Source organism: Pygoscelis adeliae, unplaced genomic scaffold, assembly GCF_000699105.1.
Source record: "Pygoscelis adeliae isolate BGI_AS28 unplaced genomic scaffold, ASM69910v1 Scaffold48, whole genome shotgun sequence".
NCBI lineage: Eukaryota > Metazoa > Chordata > Aves > Sphenisciformes > Spheniscidae > Pygoscelis > Pygoscelis adeliae.
In genome coordinates this window covers 3,526,078-3,538,905 of record NW_008825618.1, presented here as the reverse complement: position 1 = coordinate 3,538,905, position 12,828 = coordinate 3,526,078, and the positions used below count along the sequence as shown (strand labels likewise).

Genomic DNA, 12,828 nt, shown 5'->3' with positions numbered 1-12,828 from the left:
TGGGGTGCATCAAGCACAGCATAGCTAGCCAGTTGAGGGAGGTGATTGTCCCACTCTGCGCTGCACTGGTGCAGCCCCACTTCGAGTATTGTGTGCAGTTTTGGGCACCTCAATATAAGAATAACATCAAACTATTAGAGTGTGTCCAGAGGAGGGCGACCAAGATGGTGAAAGGCCTCGAGGGCAAGACCTACAAGGAGCTGCTGAGGTCACTTGGTTTGTTCCGCTTGGAGAAGAGAAGGCTGAGGGGTGACCTCATCGCAGTCTACAACTTCCTCAAGGTGGGCAGCAGAGGGGGAGGTGCTGATCTCCTCTCTCTGGTGACCAGCGATAGGACATGAGGAAATGGAACGAAGCTGCATCAGGGGAAGTTCAGATTGGACATTAGGAAAAGGTTCTTCACTGAGAGGGTGGTCGGTCACTGGAACAGGCTCCCCAGGGAAGTGGTCACGGCACCAAGCCTGTCAGAGTTCAAGGAGCGTCTGGATGATGCTTTTAGTCATATGGTTTAATTTTAGGTAGTCCTGCAAGGAGCAGGGAGTTGGACTCGATTATCTTTATGGGTCCCTTCCAACTCAAAATATTCTATGATTCTATGAAAAGCAAATGCAAAGTCCTGCATCTCAGGTAGGAACAACCCCATGAGATAGTACAGGTTAGGGGGCACTCATTTAGGAAACAGCTCTGCAGAAAAGCACCTCAGGAGCCTTGTGGACAACAAGTGGAACAGGCATCAGCAGCTGCAGCAAAGGCCATCGGTATCCTGGCTGTAAAAGTGCAGACTACAGATCCGGGGAAGGACTTTTTGGTACTTGTGAAACCACAGTTGGAGTACTTTATCCAGTCTGGGGAGTCCCCATTACAAGAAAGAAAAGGACATAGTGGAGCAACACCAGCAGACTCATTGATTAGAGAGAGAGAGAGAGAAGATTACTATCTCAGCTTGAACACCTAAGCTGTTAGAGAGGAAGTCATATGAATCAGTCTTCTGCAGGTACCTGAGTTGAGGCTACTTTATTTAATTCGTCAATTAAAAGGCATGGAGAGACAGCCTGAAGCATGATTCCAGGCAGAAATCTTTTTTCAGAATCTGAAATGCTTTTTGGGGTCTCTTATGCTCCCACTGCCTATAGAAGACAACTGAGGAATTTCGGCACATAACATAGTGGAAATCTCCCTGAGCTTAATTCTTTTTTCTTAACTTTCAAGAAAAAGTTCATAATTAAATTGCACCATGATTTAGCAGCTTTTGGGTTATGCAGGACTCTGTCACTCTATTGTGACACCTGGGTGAGATTTAGGAAATTTCACATTCCATCTTACTTGTCTGCAGTGAAACAGTTTTTGGTAGGCAGCCTTCTGCTGCAGTACTGGTGTCAGATTTCCAATGGAAGGGGTTGCCCACTTGTGATGGATTACCTGGGTGACTGAAGGTCTTATGCAATTAAACTAGTAGTATTTGAAATATATATAGACTCCATGGCTTTGATTTACCCTCTACTATGAGACTGAGCCACAGAAACCATGCAAGAGAGAGATGACAATGCTGTCAGCACAAGGAAGTTTTAACAGGAGACATTGCCATAGTGTAAATATTTTATTTCATGTCACTATTTTATTCTATTTTATATTAATATTTTAATGCATGTCATTCACTACAGATTCTTTATAATTATATTTTTTTGTGCACAATGGGATTACCATACCCCCAAATCCACTAAACTCTTATATGTTTGGTTCTGTGTTGGATAAATCAGAAATGGGGACTTCAACAGCTAGCACCTACTCTGTCTTTTATTTCTTATGGTGACGTGTAGTCAGGCTTTGCTCTCCCTGCATGCTCTGTAAACCTCTATTTCCTCAGTCTCCCTGAATTGCCAGTCTCTAAAACAGATGTGTGTTGACACTCAAGGAATTTTCTACCTGGTTAACTCAATAGCATGGCAAGTGTCAGGACTCAATGCAGAACTCCCAGCAGATGCTGGAACAGACACTTGCAAGGGAATTTTGTCTCTCCATCCCTCACCTGTCAGAAATACTGGTCTCATTCTCCTTTGTGCTCAGTCAAATCCCAAGTTCAGCTGCAACTGTGTGCAATTGCTACTGCTGCAGTGTTATTGGTGCAAAGCCTGGGAAATGGGAGACGGAGAGCTTACATATCAATAATGACTCTTCAATGTCTGTTTAAGTGTGGAGCTGGGGGCATCTTAAGAAATATCTTTCAAGAAGCTGGACCTCTATCAAGTTCAAAATAGCTACTCAAAACTGAGGTTGTTTAAATAACAAGTCACTTTTTACATATACATCTGATTCAACCTTTTTCTTTATTTGCAGAGGCCCATGATCTGTAGTTTAGCCTAAACAATATATGAAAAATAATATGATAAGGTAGAGTAGGTCTATGTCCAAAGGCATCTCAGCAGAAACACCAAGAGCTCTGAGCTTTTTCAAAATCACCTGCAACTGATCGTATAGAAGACAAATATCTTTTGTTCTTAATCTCCCTAAAAAGCGTTTGTTAGACAAATAAATGGACACATTTTCATCTTAACTGCATCCTTACAACATCACTGTACCTAGTAAGCTTGCATATGTGCAATTAACAGAAGAATTTGGTCCGTTGCCTTCTGCCAATTGTAATGACGATCCTTGACCTGTAACAATCCTAATAAAACTATCTTACGAATTGTGTAAGGATATTCCTGAGAACAAAACAGTAAAATATTGCTAGACATACTTTATTGTATGTTATAAAATGAGTGAGAAAGAATTTACTAAACTACTGCAGCTAACCATAATCTTATCTGCTTAGAGAGACAGTTGGCACTGCTTTCCCTTAGCAGCAGCAACGAAAAGCAATGAGGAGCATAGAGATAAAATCTTCACTGACTGATCTGCTTTATAAATCTGTATTAAACTCAAAATTTTGAAACCTGGATATCTGAAATCAAGGGCCCACATCACTATGTAAGCCTCTTTGAGGAAGTGACCTAGTTTATAATTGATACTGAGCGCCCACAGCTTCCATCGGTTTCTCTGAGCAGAAGTTAGGCACTTACCACTGATTTTGTTGCACGGTGCACATGTTAAACATATCTGAAAATCAGACCACTTATACTTAGAAGCATAAACTTTTGCCCTGAGATAACACAACCATCATTCACAGGTACATAGTATCATTTCTATCACATTGCTAGTAGTCTGCAGAGCGTGAATCATGATGTTACAAGTCCCCCACTATAGAAGGGGACCTATAGCCATGTCCTATAATCAGTCCTATAATCATTTCACAAGGCAAAGCCTCTTTTTTTTCCTGGACCTAATTCCAAGGTAAGTCATGTATGGAAGACATCACAATCCTTTTCCTCTGATAGCATAGCTATTGCATTTTGGGGGTTTGGTTTGGTTTCGTTTTTTTTTTTTTTTTTTTTTTTTTTTAAAAGGGAATTAAATGGATCTGCAACTAAGATGGAGAAGATGTAAAAATGAACACAACACTTTTAAAAATGTGGAATAAATGTATGATAGCCAGGTAAAGAACTTCAACAGTTCTTGTTTTCGGTAAGAATTTTCTGTTCCCATTGGTTTTTAAGAAATTTATTATCACTTACTACACATCCCCACTTTTTTGTTCTCTACCAAATTCCTCCTGCAGCTGACTGTACATTTCCAACACAGAGCTGTGCTGGTGCTTCCTGGATCTTGTATTCCCAGTAACTGGAGGGACAGTTTCTTACCTTTGCCAATAACATTCTCTCTGACCTCAAGAAAAAGAGAGACAATGTCATTTCTGGTTGTGTTTACCTGTTTCCCCTTCCTTCTACAGCAGTATCCCCTTCCTTCTACTATAGTTAGCAAGGCTGCAGTACGTAATCTTACAGTAGAGGAAACTCTTTTTTCTCAGGAGGTGCCAGCACGTTCATTTTCAAAGCTCACATTTTCTCTCCCTTCAAAAGAAGATGTCTGGGCAGCATTCTCGTCAAAGCATTTTCCTGACCCACGCTTCTTTTTATAACTTCTACAGGGCTAATTGTCTCTGTCTCAGAAGGTTTTCAAGGTGTCAGGACTGAAGTTTTTATCTTTCTGCCCATAAGCCTTAGAACTGGTGATCCTAATAAATCATCTTGAATTGTGCTACAGTACTCTCACAATGCTATGTATAGTTCTTTTGAAACTTCCAGGACATCTTCTAAGTCAAGTTCATTGTACTGAATTGTTTAATAACCAGTTTAGCTTTTCATACTGTACCCTTGAAACAATATTTTAAATAATCTCCCAAATTAGTTACCTAGCTGCTACAAATTCACCAGGGATTTCCTACCAAGCGCAATACAATGTACAGTGTGCAAACACATAGTCTTCAATTCATTGGAAAACATTTACATTATTGAGACTTTGCAGATAATCCTTCATCTTTAATTCAGAAAGATCTGCACCAGTCTTGAACTAAGAAAAAACAGAATTCCTCATGTTTTCATTCATCATTGTATTTTCTGATATTTTCTCTATTACTAAAAATAAAGTTTTGGCTTGGTTAGAATCATTTATATATTGCAAGAGTAAAACATCTTTGCCCTTTTATTCAGATCAAAATAGGAGTTATGTTTAGATTTTCTGACCTAACACTTTCCACAGAATCCTCTCCTAATTTTCCCCCTGTAGTCCAAAGAAAGTTAAGCTTGGAAATATTTGGGACTTTTCTACCGGTCATTCATCTGGAGTAAGGCTCTTAAGCTTTTACACAATGAAAAATGAGCTCATTTTTCACTTCCAGTTTAAGACTTTTTCAAAATAATTTCTAGGAATTAATATTAATATTACTTGTGTCTTACTTTCTTCAAATCCTTTTTTCACAGCTCTGGAATTTTACTATTAACAGGTATCTTTAAAATTCTGTATCCACTGCAAGAAACATCATGTCTAGTCTGTGTTTCTTATTTAATGAAGTAAAAGCCTAGGTATACCTCTATTTTGCTATACCTCTATTTTTTTTTTTAAGCCTAGAAGGCTTGGAGATACTTTTTAACAGTTGGTACAATATGAATTGTGAGGGCTTATGGTCTTTTTCTACTCTAGCTCTTCCTTCATGTCTCTTTTTGCCTATGAATAGTTTAAAAATGAACCCATGAAAAAACCTACAGAAGCAAAAACAAGCATCAAAATAATTCCCAGAAAGTATTCAAGTCTAATTCCACTGTTCTTCTGTCACTAAAAACCTTTACCACTCAACTACTGGCACTAAGATGGTACATTGTCACCATGAAAATCACTAGTAATTTTTAAAAATATGCTGATCATATATAAATAGGCATTTACACATGTAAATGCAGGTTGAATGTTCAAACAGCAACAGATAGAAACATCAATTTATGAAATTCAAATAACAGATTTGAAATTTTTGGCTGTGAGTCTAAAAAATATTACCAGAATAAGACAGGCAGAGAAAGGAGCTAAAAGGTAAGAAAATAGTTGAAAAGGAGAACTCCACCACTTGTTATTCCCAGAGTGAAGCCTTTTATCTGAAAGAAAGGCCATCAGTGCCTTCCTACAAGAATGGGATCAAGGCTGTGTACTGGCTCTGAGCAGAGCCTATAGGCAGCCCCGTGGGAGGGCAGGCTGCCAGACCGCTGCCCCCAGGCAGACAAACAGGGGGTCTGTGGCTCCTGGGGACTCCACGCCCTCCTCGATCCCATTCGGAAGTGTGGGATCACACCAGGCATTTGTGTCTGACCTCTGCATGATCACATTGCCCAGCAACATGTGAAAGGACGGACAGGAAAGCTCCAGCGGGCTTTAGCGTGAGACGTTAGCCCTGACCTCACAGCCTGAAGGGCAGGGGATGCTTCCAGAGCCTGCTGTCACACAGGAACCCATCAGGCGTTTCTGAGTGAACCTCTGAATTGTACATAGCAGCTTTTATGGTTCTTAATTGTCAGGAAAGGAAAGAATTGCTTTTTCATGGTGGAATGACGTTTTGAAAGAAAAAAATGCATTAATTGCCACATTCCCACATCCCAGCCAAGAGGATGAACTGCATGTGTGTGAATTAGCACACTCCCGGCCTACTAAATATGAGCATTTTACCTTGTGTTGATTCCCAGTCTCGCATTAACTTTCCATTCTCTCTAGCGTGTTCTGGCATTCACCCACTTTTGTGTTTTATCCCACACCTCGAAATTTGCTGATGTCATATCAGGTGTGATCGGAAGATGTTTGCATATGACTCAGTGCAACAGGTTGACTTTCCCGTAAACCTTCTTCCTTCATGCTCTTTCCCAAAACTGAATACATAGGAGCTCCTTAAATGACAGTGAAGCTGACAGTCATGTAAATAATGAATCCTAGCGCTTAGAAGAAAGTTATAGTACTAAATCATTTTTAACTTGATAATACTTTTTGTGAAAGTATATTCACTTTCAAATAAAATGCAAAAAGCTTGAAGACTAACATTTAGTGTACTATTAGTGTACATATTTGTGCCAAAAAAAAGGAAAATTAGATAGCAGTATTAATGCAGAGAAAACATGTCAGATTTAATCTTGAACTCCTACTGGTATGAAAGAGGAGCCTATGTAACTATGTTAAAACTGAAACCTTCAGCTGCTATACCTCTATCTCACAGTAATTTTAACAGTTTACATCATCCCCCCAAATATTCCACGTGACAAAGGTGGCTCTTTTAATGTAGCCATCTAGTTTTCTACAAAAGGAGGGCAAAGTGATTACAAAAGGCTACAGTTTCATTCGGTAGGTATTGTCGCTCCTTTTAAAACTTGCACAGGGATGCATGAAGCATCAGATACTACCAAAACAGGCATGGTACAATCACATGCCTTGTCATTCTGGAAAATCATTGACCAACAATGAACATGGTGGAGGGCTTTCCCACCACCTGCTTTTAGACACTCAGTATTTCCAACCAAGCCTGGTTTTCCTAAGCTTCCTGTATGTGCAATGGGGAGATAAAGGTATTGCCACGTCGAAGCTCGCCCAGTTTCACTCCAGAGCCCTAGTCAGTGTGAGTAGTACCTGCATTGCTGACTGCCACAGGCTCTGCTTTTGTACATGCCAAGTGGCTCCCTTGCTGAGGAAACAAGCCATGGCGAGATACCATGAGACAGCTGTGTTCCTGTATGCACCCTCAGAGCACTCAAAATTATATTTCTGCTTTAAGTCATCCCCTAAAGTAGCCTCTCTCTCTCTAAAGGGAGTTTATATTTAGACTGAGAGGGACACTACTTCCTAAGCTAGGTTGAGTACCTAAGGTTTTAGTACCCAAAGTTAGAAAGTGTGAACTATCCCTGAGTTTCAAGAGAGATTTTCACAGAGCCCACTCAGAAATTAGAGAGAGAAAGTATAGAATTAATCTGAAGCTTCATTTCACAAAATTATTCTTTACTTATTATTACTTCTTCCTGTCACGGATGCATGAAAAAAAGGAATAAATTTTGGAGCAAATTTCTGCCGTTCACTTTAAGAGTATGTTGTCAAGCTAATCATTACACGAGTTCCAGCAATACTGCCTGCACTGTATTATTCTGATTTCATCAACAGTTAACTTTATAAAATCAAAAAGGGATAAAGTTCAAGATAATCACTGATGAGTACTGCATCATGAAATAAAATAGTCCTATAGCTACCGTTCATTGGAATTTAGAGAATTTAGAGGACAGAACTGCCCAAGGTTTACGTTCCCAGATACATTACAAGCATCGCCTTTGATCCAAATTAAATTCTTAAGGACTGTATCAGTTTGTACCGTTCACAGTGGTGAGCAGTTAAAAAGCATAAGAATCTTAATTTAGCCTCACTGCACATCAGGTAGTTATGAACACAGCACCCCAGTGCCCTAACCTCATCAAAAAGTGCTTTAAATGAGCTACTTAAGAAGAACAGTTCTACCTCATTTGTTGGCTTTCATCCCCACTAGATCTGGAACTTGATGCATCAGCCCCTCTGATGAGAACTAATGCTTTGTTGTGTGGATTGGTTTAGACCCAGCTGACACCTTGGTCAGTCTGGAGCAGAACAAGGGAAAAGGAGACAGACTTTGGGTTCCTGGGTAATCACAGTGCTGGGTGTTCAGCTGGTTGTACGTACATTGGTATACATTGAGGGGAACTAACAAGGACTCTGTAATATTACAGTATTTCCAAATTACTAAGAACAGGCGAAGGTCACTTGCATAAGGCTTAAATGAGATGATCTGGAGTTTCTAGGGAAATCATCCTCCTGCCTATTGACCATGGTCCTTAACTGAGAAATTGCTAGGTCTAGAAGCAAACTTCAAAGCCCCTTCAAAATGAAAACTCAGACTTTGGGTTAGATTTGAGATTTTACAGAAAGCCATACAGAGAGTCCAAGGTATCTCTGATTTGCTGAGGAGTCAGCACTCCCAAGTTTTCATTTGGACCAGGGTAAGCAACAACCTTAGTGTATGTCAGAAATGTCTCTCTTCCTTTACGGCCTTAATATGTGAACTTCCTTCCTGTGACTTTCCTGACTTTTACTTTGAACCCAGCTGCTCAGGCAGTAGTTTTAGGTGATAAGATAGACATCTCTCTATGCTTGAACTCTGACTCTCCTTTCATCCCTGTAGTTTTTTGTCATCACAGTAAGAACACCTAACTGTAACTGATGCCTATCAGACACTCTCTAATAGCCAATACAGAAGTCTGTGACTCCCTACAAATTATAAATGTACTAATCTGGGTATAGTGAATATTAACTTGACCTTGATCATGAATATAAGCACTAAACCAGTATAACTGGCAACAGTATTTAAGTGTTTCGTAACATGGTGATGGCATAGCCAGACAGAATGTGCAACCGTTTTACCTCAAGTATGCAAGCAAGATGATCACCACAGGGACAAAGAAAGATGTGTGTCATTGTATGTAGGATTAATACATGACAAAAAGCTACTAGACAAAGGATAAGATAAGCGCAAGGAACAGCAAGTAGGCAGGACATTCTCCCAAATACACAAGAAGGATGACTGGCAAAATCAAAAACAAGATAAACAGTATCAGGAGCAGAGAAGATCCCTTTTTGGGAGGAGAGAGGGGGCAATAGAAGAAAAACATGAGGCTTGAGCAAGGTAAATTGTAGAAGACAAGCCCACGTCAGTGCTGACATCTCTCATAGGCGAGCTCTCAAGCCTGATCACTTCAACCTTGGTGACAAAGGACCATCAGTGACCATAGCCATCCATGCTAACTACACAGCATCAGCTCCTTGATATTGTGTATTCACAGCTAATTCAGGATAAGAGTTGAAGACTAATAGGTTTGTATATAAAATGGTGATGATTAATATTGTGTAAGATTTAGCCATTATTCAGAAGTATGCTGTTAATTAATTAATTTAGTAAAGTTAAATTTTAATGTTTAAAGCTGGCCTGATTTTTCAGTCTTCTAAACACTCCTATCACAGTGATCTTTAATTCTCTGATGGATATATGTTCATTTGCAATGCTGTCTTTGCCTTTGGCTTTATCCTATTCCATGAAGTAAGCAGGATTGTTACCATTAAACTAAATGGAAGCAGATCCAGAGTGAGATTGCTCTTCAGTATGTTAGGTAATATTCACTTTTTCTTCACTTCAGTCATCTTCTCTCTCTCACACACGTACTGATTCTCATGCCTCTTTTTTCTCACTTTTGAAAAGGATGTTCTTTTTCTCTCACTCAAGTAAAAAAAAAAAATCTCTATTTCTCTTTTTTTTTGTGAACTCATACACATGAGTACATTGATGTCTTTTATTTAGCCACAGATCCCATAGAAACAGGTGGGTGGAGTGCAAGCCCCAGCTGAGATGTCTAAACCAGCAGAGATGAATCACATTGTGAAGGTGGCGATTTCTCATCATTAACTGGAAAAGAGAGTCCAGGCACTTGACTTTGAGGTGATTCAAGTTAGTGAAACAAGTGCTGCCCAGAGCAAAGAACTGATGAACGTTGCTTCAGGAGTCAGAAGGCCGCTGTTTAAGTTCAGGATAATGCAGGAACCGGAGTGAGCTGCGTAGACTTACGATGGATCTCTCTTCATTTTCTCCCCCAGCTTCTTGCTTCCAGGAAATACTGGAGACTTGAGCTTCGGATTCCTCACACAATTGATGCTGGAAAATATGAGACACTGAGACTGACAGATTGCATGACACTGATGATAAACAGCATGAAAGGAAATTATTTCCTGTTGGGTGAAAATGCCCTGATATCTTGTATGCAACAAAAATTGACTGAGTCATACGATCTTGCTATCATTGCTACAGAAATGCATCTGAATTGCTTTGAGACTACTCTGCTTTCATTACAAAGAGATTTGTCTATTATAACAAAAATGCATGTCTTTCTAGCAGAAGGATCTAAACTTCCAGTAGGGTTGTGTATTGCCCCCTCTAATTATATTTTTGTAGCTTGCCAAACCTACATTTCACCTGACTGAGAAACTAAGAAGTTTCAGTAAGATTCAATCCCTTTTTTCCTCTAAAGATGTAGAAACATATACCTAGCTCAGAAAAGCAGTAAACAGTACAGCATTTGGGTTCCTGATAAACAGTAAGTAGGTGAACTAATTTCTCTTATTCTCCTTCAACAGCATAATGACATAGCAAATGTGGTATATGGTTTCCACTGAAATGCTAAACCACCTCATATTTCATGACCCTCAACTCCGCATAAAGTATGCTCTATAAAACAAGCTTTTGCTGATACACACATCTAGAAGTGTAATGAAATTAAATTCTACACTGTATGTTCAGTTCTCTCCTCAAGGAAAATGACAAATTTTAATGCAGTAAGGGACAACACTGGAATGGTGCAACATTTATCTACTTAAAGTAGACTCAGAAAAGCTACACATATGCTTACCTCAACAGAAAAGACAGGGCCAGAAACAAATAACTTTTGGGACTGATCAAAAGCACCTAGAGCAATAAGTATTGCCATAACATTCATACTCTGAAAAACGAGAAGTCAGATGTAGCGGGATTCATCCTCACCTGATTTTCCAATGTCTACAATCTACATCTAAGCTAGTCATCCCAAGTGCTTAGTTAGCAGATGTACTTTCAGATACGGTTTGTCCGATCTATGCTTGACATCTTATTTAGGATGGGAGATGTTTGTTCCTTCTTTGTTTAGCCTGGAGATGCTTGTTCCTCCCTGTTGCCTATAAAGGAAGTTGACCTGAGGAACCCAGCCATAGATGTCTCCACAGTACACATGTATACCTGATCCCCTCATGACACTGAATTTAAGTTACTCTGCGTGTTTTGATTTGTCATTCTTGCCTTCTCACAGGCTGTATTCTTGAAACTATGCAAAGCACAGAGAGAATGGCAATTTGGGAAGACATTTCATCTTGAGTCATTGGTGACAATTTGCCAGTGACACAGTCTGTCAGTGCAGAGTGGTTTGCATGATCACAAATCTCATCTTCACATATACTGCTCTCCAAGGACAGTGGAGGACCTGGAGCTGAGTGATGCTTACCATATGGTCACTCAAATTAAAGTTCAGAATAACCATAAAACTATCCTGACCTTTTTGGTGTTACCACAGCGCTAAAATTAGTGCTAAATTTCATCTTCTTAACAAACATGTAAATATTTATACACACTTCATCAGCATTTTTATCCCATCTACATTTCTCTCTAAATGGCTTTTAGGTCACTTTTAAACACAATGTTGCATTTCAAGGGCTGTCTTATATTAGAAACACATTAGCAAACAGTCTGAGTGCTGTCCCTCTTCCACTGGTACTAGGTAAGAATTGATCTATTAATACACAATACATGAAGGCAAATTTAACTTTTAATTTGCCTTGTTCCTTAACAGGTAGGAGAAGAACACTCTGAAAGTGCCCGCTAATCAATGTATTTTATGTTCACCAACAAAAACAAGAATGTATATGAATAAGAGACTTTTCAATTTCTAGAATTAGTGCTAACACCTCAGAGCTTCCAAGCTCTGAGATATGGTTTGTAGACCTGAAGCTCATTACTTACTTCCATCCTAGGTACTAGATACTACTAGGTACTACCTAGGTACTACTTACTGCAGGTAAAAACTGCAGAAAACCAGGGGAGGCAACAACTGCGTTATGTTGGATCAGAGAGCTGGAAGGTAAGTGGCATTTTGCAGGGCACAAATTGCTCTGAGAGGACTCTGGGAAGGGTTTGATGATCATATAAGATCGCTAAGTCTGAAGAACAGCAGTGGAGGAGATTTTGACTGGGAATGGTGTCCTCTTTTTGCAGAAGGTACTCTATCAGGTTATTGTCCATAGATCTTGTTCTTCAGGGAGGTTGGCATCAAAGTAAAGCCTGTGACAAGAAAGTATGGCTTACTGGGATGAAATTTCCAACACACAAGAGAGAAGTGAGACAGAGGAAAGAATTCCTCAGCAATCATTATCTCTTCCCTTTTACGCACTTCAGGTGGCCTTTTTCTCTGTTCAACTTTCTTTTTTTTTTTTTTTTTTTTAAACAAAGAGACTATGAATTGAAGCTTCTGTCTGCATTTTGCTAGTGTTACAGTGTCTGAAGTCCCAAGGGGGACTAGAGTGTCAAAAGTTAATTTATGCGAGTTCATTGGCCCAAGATTTCTTCCCCTCCTGTATGCACTGGACTGATCTTTCCCAGAAGCTGGCTTGACTTGTGCCTGGCCTGTTGTCACTACCTCTTTGATTTTCTAGCTTTTCATGCTGCAGCTGTATTTTTCACCACGTTTCTGGTTCCAGCAGCAGACTCATCCCCTGCATTATATTCACAAGCAGTATCTTAGCACTCAGAAGGGTAAAGCATGAACATCAGGTTGTCAAATA

The 12,828-nt window shown here is 39.6% G+C and overlaps 1 long non-coding RNA gene across 1 annotated transcript in view; it reads right to left on the bottom strand.

Annotated features, from left to right (window-relative positions):
- Nucleotides 1–9,730: 9,730 nt before the first annotated feature.
- Nucleotides 9,731–12,828, bottom strand: part of LOC103924765 — a 14,181-nt gene continuing 11,083 nt past the window's right edge. The window contains exons 3-5 of the long non-coding RNA XR_663997.1: nt 12,061–12,328; nt 10,872–10,961; nt 9,731–10,120 (exon numbers count right to left, since the gene is read on the bottom strand). This is a non-coding gene — a long non-coding RNA (uncharacterized LOC103924765). The remainder of the gene's footprint in view (nt 10,121–10,871; nt 10,962–12,060; nt 12,329–12,828) is intronic.